Source organism: Mesoplodon mirus, assembly GCF_964341445.2.
Source record: "Mesoplodon mirus genome assembly, chromosome: 12".
Taxonomy (NCBI): Eukaryota; Metazoa; Chordata; class Mammalia; order Artiodactyla; family Ziphiidae; genus Mesoplodon; species Mesoplodon mirus.
In genome coordinates, this window is record NC_138988.1 from 69,116,451 (window position 1) to 69,129,371 (window position 12,921).

The window sequence follows — 12,921 nt, forward strand, 5'->3', positions numbered from 1 at the left end:
GAAAGAAAGGAAGGAAGAAAATAAAAGAAAGAAATATTCACTGAATGATGTCAGGGTTCTCTTTGCTTGCTCCGTATGTTCCTGTGATCAGGGCAAATTGGATGAGGTTGGCAGAGAAGCTGTTCAGTAAGAGAACCACCAAACCAGCCCCTTTTCTTCCTGTGCTAACTTGGCTCGAGGGGGCCCACCGCAATGAGGGCACAGCACCCTTCCCCAGCTAATGAGAAAAGAGGTGCAGTAATTTCTTAAAAAACTGTCATTGCTATGGAAACAGTTTTCACCATTGCTGATGGTTGCAGCATCCTCCTACTGCATTCAAAGGACACGTTGCTACTTCTAATCGGAGCATCAGTACAATTCCACCTGGCAATGGTTTTCTTTTGTGATGTTTTTTCAAGAAAACTGCCTTGTTTTGGCCACCCCCTGGAACAACAGTGCCCTGAGCCCAGGGGAAGGTGAAGGAGGAGCAACCCCCAGCCCAGAGGCAGGGAGAGGCGGTGTGGGTGATGAGTGACCTTGGCCATCCAAGAGTGTTTCCCCAGTGAAGAGAAACCTCAGAATCTCCCAAGGCCTCCTACCCTAATCCAGTGACCTCTTCCCATTCCTCATCCTCCCTCAAGGTGCTGCAGTGTTTGATACCTCGTCCTCTTACTTCTTCCTGCAACTCTTTCCTCTCTGGGAAGCTGTGACAGAGCTCAGACCCACTCTCCTCCTACCCCCCTGGCCGTTCCTCCTCTGTAATGTTCCAAAGATTCTGTCTTCCAACACTAAGCACAGGATTGAGAGAGTGTGGCTGACCTAGGAGGGCAAACCTACCCTCCCCCAGGGAGACACCCTGGAAGATCTTCTGTGGGGCAGACGTGTCCTCAGACTTTTAAATCCTCTAAGCCTGAGAAGATGGTGTTTTAATATTACCCCCCCAACACACGCCATACATACACATGCACACAAATTCTATGTGTGCTGAAATTAAATCTTTCCAGACTTTCTGATTGTAAAACTCTGCCTATCTAGAATTCATCAAAGCAAGTCTTTCTTTTTCCTTCTTCTGTTTTCTTGTTTTGTGCCCCTGCTTTGCCTGGGGCTTCACCCAAGTTCTGCCTGCCTGTCAGGAAATCCCACCCTGTCTGGTCCATGCTTCCAGACAGTAACCCTGAGACAGCAGCTGACCATAGCTGCATGGAAACCCAGCTGCTCTTGTAAACTTGCTGATCGCCTTGGCAGAAAGTGTATTTCAGGGCAAAGTCCGAGTCTGCTCAGAAATACCCAAATGATCTGCAGATCACAGGACTTCTGGTAAGACATGACGTATACCGGTGACGTGTTTAAAAGTATCAACAGCAAAACACCAAAGAAAGTTCACAGAGCTGACCTTAAGTTACTGTGGAGCGGAGAGTTTGCCAATTTTTCCCAAGCATGCTGCTATTTTGGGTTTATTTTCTAAATTATACCCTGACCTCATCTGTACACCATTCTCTAAATCACGCACCTGTCATGTTACTTTGTAACTGCTCTGGCACCATTTCCTAGAGGAATTTAGCCGCTTCCCTTCTTCCCCCGCTGGACTTCACACAATAGATACTCAATAAACAGATGGTTACTCCGAGGGGGAGTGGGTGCGGACCCAGAGTCACACCCACAGACACTCATTGCTGTAGACTGAATGTTTGTGTCCCTCTCAGATTCATATGTTGAAACCTAATCCCCAGTGTGATGGTAGTAGGAGGTGGGGCCTTTGGGATAATCAAGTCATTTGAGCAGAGCCCTCATGAAAGGGATTAGTGCCCTTATAAAAGAGGCCCCAAAGTGCTCTCTTGCCACTTCCACCACGTGAGGTCACGGAGAGACCTGGTCTTTGAACCAGGAAGCTCTCACCAGACACCAAATCTGTCGGTGCCTGAGTCTTGGACTTCCAGCCTCCAGAACTGTAAGAAATAAATTTCTGTTGTTTATAAGCCACCCAGTCTATGATAGTTTGTGATTGCAGCCCAAACGGGCTAAGACAGTCATGTGACCCAGCAACATGCTCATGTATGCCGTAAACTTACAAGGACTCACAATACCCTGGAATTCCCCTTACTCCAAGTGTAAAGGAAATAATTATCTGAGTATTTATTTGCTGAATGCCCTTTCTGTGTAGATCCATGTTCCACAGAAAGGGCCCAAGCCTGCCTGGTTTCTGCTGTGTCCACACTGCCTAGGAGGCTCTCAGTGTTTGTGGAAAAAATATACAATACACAGATATGTGCTCACCAGCCACATGACACGCAGCACCTCCTTCATCTTCATGATCTCAATTCAACTTGGCCACAGCCCTGGCAATGGGCGAGGCTGGCAGTGGGGGATTAAGGCTCTGCTGACTAAGAGTCTTGACCAGGGTCCTACAGCCTGGAAGGGGAGAGAGCTGGGGCTTGAATCCACTTCTCTGGATTCTAAATTCTTTCTCCCACACTGAGAGACCTCCCATAAGCACACACACACACACACACACACACACAAACACACACCCACTTAGACGTGAGCAAATCTGCTATTTCACACTGACAGAGATAACCCACGTCCACACACGTGCCTGCCGTGACCTGTACCCGTGGAGTCAGACATTCACGTGTGCCCAGGTATTGAAATCTGTGTCCCAGAGGCAAAGACTGTAAACAATCTTTGCGGGGCTCACAGACTCTTGGCTGGAAGCCAGTCAATGGGCTGGAGGGTCAAGGGCTGACCCTGAGCTCACGTTTACTTTTCATCGACACAGATGAGCCCATGGACACTTAGAACCCCAAGGGTGAGTGCCTGTTCAAGCTCAAAGCCTTCCATCTGGGCTCCCGAGATGGTGTGCCTCCCATCCACAGGCCACACGCTCCTGGGAGGACACCTCCAACCTCCACTTGCAGGACTCGAGTGGGGGACAAGGTGGTCAACTCTTCCCTCAACACCGGACCCATCCTGCTCCCATGCCCAGCTCCCAGGTGTTAGAATTGAACAATTCAGGTGTTCCTTCTCCTTTGTGGGGTCCCTAGGAGGTTCCTAGAGTTGGAAGGGACCTAAGGAGTATCCAGCCCACCTCCTGTAGGGTAGGACTGCTTTGCAGACTCGCATCCTCTGTTGGAACCCTTCCTGCAATGGGAACTCACCACCCTTCAAAGCAAATCATTCCACTGTCAGCCAGCAGGAATTAAGGACAGTCCTCCTTAGACTGAGCTGACTCGGCTGGCAGCAGGCCCTCACGGCCTGAGGAGAGGTCACCTCACCCCCTGAGTCCTCTCTGTTCCAGCCCATCACCCGATGACCTGGGTCTCTAGGTGGTTCCTCAAATCACATTGTTTCTGCACCCATCCCCTGCCTGGGCACCCGTTTCTGGTAACTCCCCAGCTGGTCCTTGTCCACTTCAAAATGTGAGGCCAGGCTGGGACGGAGGGCTCCAGCCACGGGCTGACCACAGCAGGGCCCAGCGGGGTTTTGCACAAAGCTTCAGATCACAGAGATATCTGAGCAGCCACGTGGTGCCCCTGTGCAGGTCAGCTCTGCCTGAGCCGACCCACAGCTCAATGTAAAGGGCTGGACTTGTACCATCTGCCCAATCCGATTGTCACCATCAAACACACGTCACCTGGTACCTGTTTTCCAAAATGTTGGGGATTTGCATCTTTTGAGGATCTTTCGAAACCCAAAAGATTGAACTCCCTAATGGTGGAACTTCAGGCCCCATGATACAGCAGTGGGGCAGACTTGCAGGGACAGTGGCGTCATCACATACAAAGCTGGAGAGCTCCAAAAATGACCACGGCTCCCCTCCATCCAGCACTAGAGTCTGTGCTCTCACCCCGTCTTGTCCTCTATGCAAGACCACAGACCATGCATGTTATAATCCCCTCTCAGATCCCTGTCAGAGCAGCAGGCCACCAGAACTCTTTTCATAAGGTCTCCCTGTCCTTGGGCTAGCTTCCAAGAAACTTAAAATGATAAAATCTTAATCCAGCCATAGGTAATAACAGCGCCCTCATTTATGTGGTTTCCCTTTACTATGTACTTTCACATAAAGCCTATAACTTGACCTCTACAACCTCCATTAGGGAAATGAGCAGGAGAGGTATGTAATGCTGTCCCTGTTCTACAGATGAGGAAACTGAGGCCCAGAGAAGTGAAGTTCCCTGCTCAGGATTGCTAAGCTAGGACTTGAGTTCAACGCTTCTGTGTCCAAGTTAGTTCAGAGCTCTTTGCATGACACCTGGTTGAGATCACATCATTGAATTTTCTATCTTTCTAGAGATGAAGAGACTGAAGCCTAGCAAGCTAGAAGCAGCACTGGGACTAGATTCAGGGTCTACCCTCCTTTCAGGACCCCAAGATACCTACCCACTACTCCAGCCTTCAAAGGGGAGACTATCGTTCAACCAACCTCAGACCATGAAAGTCGCTCCTGTCCCAGGACACTTTTGGTCCGGACCTTCCAACCGGGGGGCTCTGCATTGGGTACTTTCAGCAACGTGTAGGCACCACTCCCTGTCTGCTGCAAGTTGTATCCAATGAGGGGTAGTAGTCCCAGCTCTCCCAGGGAGAATATGCTACCAGTTTCCAGACTGTCTCAGAAGATGCTTTGGTCAGAGCCATATATATCATACGTCCCAGGAGGTGAGCTCATGGGCAGCCAATCCAGGGGCCACCAGCTACAGCCCCGTCATCCTATCCCAGGGCTGCTCTCCGCTCCTCCACAGATAGGAGGCTTACCTCAGCTACCCTGGAAAAAACAGTTTTGCTTGACAACTTCCTTATTACCTACAAAGAGAAACCAATGCTCAGAAAACAAACTTAGGCCTGGCTGGAGGAAGGCCAGACCATGGAATAGAAAAGAAAAACTCTTATGGGAAACACAAATCAGGGGAAAGGAGGAGGAGGAGGTAGTTTTAGCACCTGCAAACCTTCCTCGGTTCTCTCCAAAGAACTCTGAAGAGGGAATGATCTAGAAAGAAAGGTCATTGCATGTAATATATATTCCTTGACCAGGAGATAAAACTCAGAAGGAGGGGGCTTCCCTGGTGGCGCAGTGGTTGAGAATCCGCCTGCCGATGCAGGGGACACAGGTTCGTGCCCCGGTCCAGGAAGATCCCACATGCCGCGGAGCGGCTGGGCCCGTGAGCCATGGCTGCTGAGCCTGTGCATCCAGAGCCTGTGCTCCGCAACGGGAGAGGCCACAACAGTGAGAGGCCTGCGTACTGCAAAAAAAAAAAAAAAAAAAAAACTCAGAAGGAGTTGATGAGGAGCATGTTTTCCAAATTCTGCTACCCCTGGTAGGGTTACCATGAGTCTTGACAGAACATTCTAAGAAGTCTTAAAAGTTCACATTTTCACTTTCTGTAGTGCCTGAATTTTTTTTTAAAGAGAATTTATCCATGTTTGTAATCAGAAAAGAAAAACTAGTTTTATTCAAACAAAAGTAAAAAACTCAGAAATTCTGTTTTGGTTAATTGAGCCAGGGAGGCATTGTAAAGTAAATACTGAAAGCACTGAGCTTTGGAGTCACCCAGACTGGAACCATCTGCCAGCTGCGTGACCTCTGGCAGGCGACACAATGTCTCTGAATTTGTTTCTCACTCGAAAACTGAGTGGCCGCTTTAGAGGGTGACCGTAGGGTCAAACGTGATAATGTTCGTAAAGAAAAGAAGAAAATATATTGAGCGTCAAATACTAAGTCCTTTCTGAATATTGAGCCCCTAGTAAGTGCTTAATAAAGAGTCAATATTTTATTATTGGTAGCAGAGTTAATGCCTTATTCATTCTGTCAGCAAAGAGGTTTTGGATCCAGCTTTGTGCTGGGTACTGGCTCAACACTGAATTTAGAGAATTTATTAGCCCAAGAATCAGCCCAGATTTCAAACAAGGGTTAAATTATATCCCATATTTTTAATTTATTTAACAAAACTATTTTCTTCCCCGTCCTCCAGGCCCCGTGTACATCATATATGCTCCTCCTTATTTGAAGGGGAGTGAGCCCCACTCGGCCCTCACGGAGTTCACAGTGTAACTGGCAAGAGAGACAAACAGGTAAAAAATCGTAAAAGCACATGGAAGGGAATGGGAGTTATTGTTTCATGGGTACAAAGTATCTGTTTGAGAAGATGAAAAAGTTCAAGAGGCAGATGGTGGAGATGGTTGTACAACAATGTGACTGTACTTAATGTCACTGGGCTACAGACTTGAAAACGGTTAAGACGGTCAATTTTTTTTTTTTTTTTTTTGCGGTACGCGGGCCTCTCACTGTTGTGGCCTCTCCCGTTGCGGAGCACAGGCTCCGGACGCGCAAGCTCAGCGGCCATGGCTCACGGGCCCAGCCGCTCCGCGGCACGTGGGATCTTCCCGGACCAGGGCATGAACCCGCGTCCCCTGCATCGGCAGGAGGACTCTCAACCACTGCGCCACCAGGGAAGCCCAAGATGGTCAATTTTATGTTATGTACATTTTACAAAAATTTTTTTAAGACAGATGGAAGCACAGGGGCAGAGAGCCATGAGGTGCATTATGCATGAACCTACCTTATGACTGCAGGTCCCACTATCCTGACTTCTAACACCTTAGATTATTTTTGCCTGTTTGGGGGCTTTATGTAAGTGGGAATTAGATGGCATGTTTACTTTCATGTCCTGCCTTTTTCACTCTATTTCATGTTTGTGAGATGCAGCCATGCTCCTGTGTGCAGCTGTAGCTGTAAATTCCATCCGCAGGTAAATACAATCCCAGGTTCTCGCAGGAGGGAGAACCATCCTGGGGCCAAAATGGGCATTTGGCACCTTCCCTGATCAGGCAGATCGGCAACCTGGCCCTGTCCTCAGTGCCCAGCAGAGACCAAGCCTTAGGTGGGGATCTGTGTAGAGACACTGGCAGCTGCCCGTGGCCAGGGTGGCTACGTGATGTGTAAGGCTCGGCAAGCAAGCAAAAGGCCCCTTGTTCAAAAAGTATCAAGAATTTCAAGACAAAGATGGCAGAGCATGAGACCAATCAAAGGTTCTTCTGAGCGTAGAACCTGTGCAACTGTACAGGTCGCAGGGCCATGAAGGGGACTCTGATGGGGACAGTTCCCAACCAAGTACCATGAGGAAAGGTGACAGAGGAAGGGAGAGAAGGAGATTGAGAGAATATTTTTTTGAAGTTTTTATTTAAGTATAACAAACAGAAAAGTGAATGAATCCTGACTACATGGCTTGATGAATTTTCACAAAGGGAGTAAAGTGTAACCAGCACCCAGATTAAGAAGCAGAACATCACCAGCACCCTAGAAGCCCCCCTCCTGCTTCTCATACGTCCCACTATCCTGACTTCTAACACCTTAGATTATTTTTGCCTGTTTGGGGGCTTTATGTAAGTGGGAGTTAGATGGCATGTTTACTTTCATGTCCTGCCTTTTTCACTCTATTTCATGTTTGTGAGATGCAGCCATGCTCCTGTGTGCAGCTGTAGCTGTAAATTCTCAGACTGGTGACACCAAATGTCAGAGAGGATGTGGGGCAGCCTGATCTCTCATGTACTGCTGGTGGTGGGAGTGGACCATGGTACAGCTACTTTGGAAAACTGACTGGTAACATCTAGTAAAGCTGACCCAGCACCTCTACTCTTAGATACGTGCATAACAGAAATGCAGGCATGTGCTCCCCCAAAACAACATTTATAAGACTGCTTACATCAGCACTATTTGTAATAGCCAAAAACTCAAAAACTTGAAACTACTCAAATGCCCCAGAACAATAAGGTGAGTAAATAAATAAATGGTGGTATAGTCACAAAATGGATATTATTTCCCCCTGAGAGTCTGTATATTTGTTTGTTTAGAAAGACTATTTACCCTCTTATGTGGCCTGGGTGTGCAACACAGAAGATAAACTTGCTCTTGAGTGAAAATGCAGAGGAGTGGGTAGAAGAGAGGGCCCCAGTCTCAGGAGCCATCGGTAGAGTAGTTCTAAGTGACATATTTAAGAGAAGAAGAATTTTCACAAGAGACACTCACACCTGTCTATGTTTGGAGCCTCAATCCCCAGAAATCTGCCCGCAACCTGGCAAGAGAATTTGCGTTATGGAAATGGAGCACACGTGCCTTTGGTGACTCCCAGGAACAAAGAGCAAGAGTGACCCAGCAATCCCACTACTGGGCATATACCCTGAGAAAACCATAATTCAAAAAGAGACATGTACCAAAATGTTCATTGCAGCTCTGTTTACAATAGCCAGGAGATGGAAACAACCTAAGTGTCCACCATCGGATGAATGGATAAAGAAGATGTGGCACATATATACAATGGAATATTACTCAGCCATAAAAAGAAACGAAATTGAGCTATTTGTAATGAGGTGGATAGACCTAGAGTCTGTCATACAGAGGGAAGTAAGTCAGAAAGAGAAAGACAAACACCGTATGCTAACACATATATATGGAATTTAAGAAAAAAAAATGTCATGAAGAACCTAGGGGTAAAACAGGAATAAAGACACAGACCTACTTGAGAATGGACTTGAGGATATGGGGAGGGGGAAGGGTAAGCTGTGACAAAGCGAGAGAGAGGCATGGACACATATACACTACCAAACGTAAGGTAGATAGATAGTGGGAAGCAGCTGCATAGCACAGGGAGATCAGCTCGGTGCTTTGTGACCACCTGGAGGGGTGGGATAGGGAGGGTGGGAGGGAGGGAGACGCAAGAGGGAAGGGATATGGGAACAGATGTATATGTATAACTGATTCACTTTGTTATAAAGCAGAAACTTAAAAAAAAAAAAAAGAGTGTGAACCCACCCTCCTTCCCAGGGCCACACCCTCTACTGGAAATCAACCAATGCAAGGTCCACCCCCCATCTGTGTTTGGACTCCAACCCTCCAAGTTTCCTGGAGGGATGTCTTCTTCCTTCTCCTCCGTGAGACGTACCTGAAAGACTGTGACCTCACTCTTTCCCAAGCCAGGTAAGGACCAAGGACCAAAGTCCCCCAGCCAGAAGGTAGTCTCAGAATAGTCTTTTGGGGGAACTCCCTGGCAGTCCAGTGGTTAGGACTCAGTGCTTTCACAGCCAAGGGTCCCAGGGTTCAATCCCTGGTCAGGGAACTAAGATCCCATAAGCCGTGTGGCGTGGCCAAAAAAAAGTCTTTTGGTTCCTGTGCAAAATAACTGTGTTTAGGTCTTGTGCCTAAAGTACTCAGTGAATCTCAGTCTGAATTCACACTCCCCTATCTCAATGACTTTTTCTGTCTCCACAGTGGCTCCCAGAATCTCCCCTCCCTCAGTTGTTTCTGGGTCCCCACTGTAAGTGGGTGACTCAGGCGACCGTGACGATGGCCTGGCTTTGACATTTGTACTGCAGCCCCAGCTCCTTAGCCCCAGTGGGCATACTAAGAAATAGTAGGGGGCTTCCCTGGTAGTGCAGTGGTTGAGAGTCCGCCTGCCGATGCAGGGGTCACGGATTCGTGCCCCGGTCTGGGAAGATCCCACATGCCGCAGAGCGGCTGGGCCCGTGAGCCATGGCCGCTGAGCCTGCACGTCCGGAGCCTGTGCTCTGCAACAGGAGAGGCCACAACAGTGAGAGGCCCGTGTACCGAAAAAAAAAAAAAAGAAATAGTAGGAACAACAACAGCCATTTGTGAAATGTTTATTATATGTCAGGCCCTTTACATGCATTATTTATTTTTACCCCATAATAGTGTTTATAAAGTAGATAGTGTTGTTTTACAGATCTGGAAAGTGATGATCAAAATGATAAAATAATTTTTTGCTCTATCTACTGTGAGAATGAAGACCATTCTCAGCAATCAGACTGTCGACATTCCAGAAAATGTCAACATTACTCTGAAGGGATGCACAGTTATTGTGAAGGGCCCCAGAGGTACCCTGCAGAGGGACTTCAATCACATCAACGTAGAACTCAGTCTCCTTGGAAAGAAAAAGAGGCTCCGGTTGACAAATGGTCAGGGATTAGAAAGGAACAGGTGACTGTTTGCACTATCTGTAGCCATGTACAGAGCATGATCAAGGGTGTTACACTGGGCTTCCATTGCAAGATGAGGTCTGTGTATGCTTACTTCTCCATCAACATTGTTATTCAGGAGAATGCTTCTCTTGTTGAAATCCGAAATTTTTTGGGTGAAAAATATATCCGCAGGGTTCGGATGAGGCCAGGCATTGCTTGTTCAGTATCTCAAGCCCAGAAAGATGCATTGATTCTTGAAGGAAACAACATTGAACTTGTGTCAAACTTGGCTGCTTTGATTCAGCAAGCCACAACAGTTAAAAACAAGGATATCAGAAAATTTTTGGCTGGTATCTATGTTTCTGAAAAAGAAACAGTTCAGCAGGCTGAAAAATAAGATCTGAGTGATCCAGCTACAGAAACCGCAAGAGGCCAGACTCTTTTGTGATATTTTAAAAATGAATAAAAGCTCTTTTGACTTGGGAAACAAACAAACAAACAAAACAAAACAAAATGATAAACTAAGATGCTTAAGGGACACTGCTAAATGGTCGATTAAAAAAACGTGTTAGTCAATCTCCAAAACATGTCATTAACCATGGGACCCCATTGTTCTGCACCTCAGTTTTCACAGCTGTACAATGGGAATGTCAACGAAAAAATTAACCAGTCTAAGGAAGAAATGGAAATTTTTATTCAAGCCAAATTGAGGATTATAACCTGGGAACAGCCACTCAGAAAGCTCTAGGGACTGTTCTGCCCATTAGAGGTCAAAGCACAGTTATATAAGGTTTTGAGACAGAGGGCTGTACATTAAGTGACGTATTATTGACAGGTGACACAAAGCGAGTCATGGTCATGGGTCATGGTGGCCCCTTACAAGATTAAGAAGGAATGTTATAGTTTAAGGAGTGGAGAAAGTTGCTCCTTATGGTTGAGCAGGTATTTCTGCCAGTGGGGAGGTTTGGTCGATGCATAATGCAGACATGCAATGCACAGCAGAGGGGAGAGAGGCGGCCAAAGGACAAAGAAAATTATTTATATTTAAATTTTCCTTGACTTGCCTTAGAATATGAAATTTTATTTCATCAGGAATAAATGATACTGACCATTCAGAATCACTGGGAAATTTCGAGGAGGTGATCCACATGAGCACTTAGCCTGGGGCACAGTACAGGCAGGGTTAGGTCTAGAGGAGCCCACAGTGGGGTCTCACCTGAGGGACTGGGGTCCACAACTTTCTCATGGAACTTGCTCCAAGCCTAACAGTGTGAGTGAAGCCAGCTGGAATAATTCCCTGCACTCCTCTTTCCTGTGTCCTAAGGTAGACATTGCCCCTCCTCCTATCTCCCCCTCCCGTCGCTCTGGCCAGGCTCTCCCACTCCCTATATCAAAAAAGAAAGCACTTGGTCAATAATGGCTTACACTAGGCTTTCTCACCGTGGCTCTATTGACATTTTGGATAATTATTTGTTGTGTGGACTGTCCTATGCATTGTGGAATATTTAGCACCATCCCTGGCCTTTACTCACTAGATGACAGAAGTAACCCCCTTCCCATAGTGAAAACCAAAAATGTCTCCAGACATTGCCAAAGGTCCCCTGTATGTCATCACCTCCAGCTGAGAACTTCTGGCTTACACAATAATAACATGCAATTATCTAATTCAACCAGGAGTCCCTGAAGGTAGGTGTAATTCCAGGTTTGGTGCAGCAGGTCGATGAAGCCAACAGGGACCAGCTTTATGCTGGTGTTTATCACCTCATGATCACAAGGTGGCTGCCACAGAACCCACTGTGCCATCATCACAATTCTATTCAAAGGCAGGCAAGAGGGGCAAAGTGGTGGTATCTTTTGTGGCCTCACCTTTAATCTGAAGAGTTTTCCCAGACACTTCTCAGCAGATCTCTCTTACGTTTTATTGGCCAAAACCGGTTATATGCCCACCCCTAGCTGCACAGGAGGCTGGGAAAATGACTAGGTGGCCAGAGAGAAGGGGGTTGGAAATGCGGTGGGCCCTCCATGATACGGCAGTATGGGCAGTCCTCGCACCTGTGGAAATTATTTTTTTGTCTGCTCTCCTCAATAAACTGTGAGCACCTTTAGGACGGAGCCCTCCTCAGGTTTTCCTCTGCATCCTCAGGACTTAGCCCAGTGCTCAGCACTACAAAGGTGCTCAATCAATTCTTATTGAAAGAAAGAAAGAATGAATGAATGAATGAATGAGTGGATGAGTGACTCAATCAATCAGTGATAACACTTTCTTCCTTCCTTGCTTAGATCACTAAGAGCCCTATATATCAGTTATTTATTCATATGCAAACTAAACTTGGTTTAACTACAAATAAGCCTATCATGCAAATGATAATGCAAACATCTCCCTATTCCTCCAGCAACATGGTCTGATCCCTCTAGCCATTGGACTTGCTGTTCTCTTACCCAGAACATTCTTCCTGTCACCTCCCCTCATCCATCTTCACATGGCCAGCTCCTTCTCACTCTGTAGGTCTCTGCTTGGACAGAAACACCTGTGAGAAGCTTTCCCTGAACTCCCCAGTTTGGCTTACAGGCCTCTGCTCTATCCGCCTGGACCGCCCCTTGCTGACCCATCCTAGCACTTGTCACCCTGGGTTGTGACTGTCTCTCTAGCAGGACAGTAAACACCCATGGGGACCAGAATAGCACGTCCTTCACTAGTAGGTTCGCCATAAACTTTTGTTGATTGAATCATTTATACCAGGGGCTGACAATAAGGTCTTATGTAAAGGGACAGATGGTAAATAATTTCAGCTTTGTGGGCCATATTATCTCTGTTGCCACTATTCAACTCTGTGGCTGGAGCAAGAAAATAGCCATAGGTAACATGAAAACAAATAAGCTTAGCTGTATTCCAATAAAATTTTATTTATGGGCATTGAATTTGACTTTCATATTAGTTTCATGTCATGAAATATTATTTTTTAAATTTTATTTTATTTA

General features: G+C 46.7%; 1 pseudogene across 1 annotated transcript; it reads left to right on the top strand.

The window, feature by feature from the left end:
• Positions 1-9,764: 9,764 nt before the first annotated feature.
• LOC309813139 (large ribosomal subunit protein uL6-like) lies at positions 9,765-10,339 on the top strand (annotated as a pseudogene). The gene has a single exon. The product of its transcript is annotated as a large ribosomal subunit protein uL6-like (transcript).
• Positions 10,340-12,921: the final 2,582 nt, after the last annotated feature.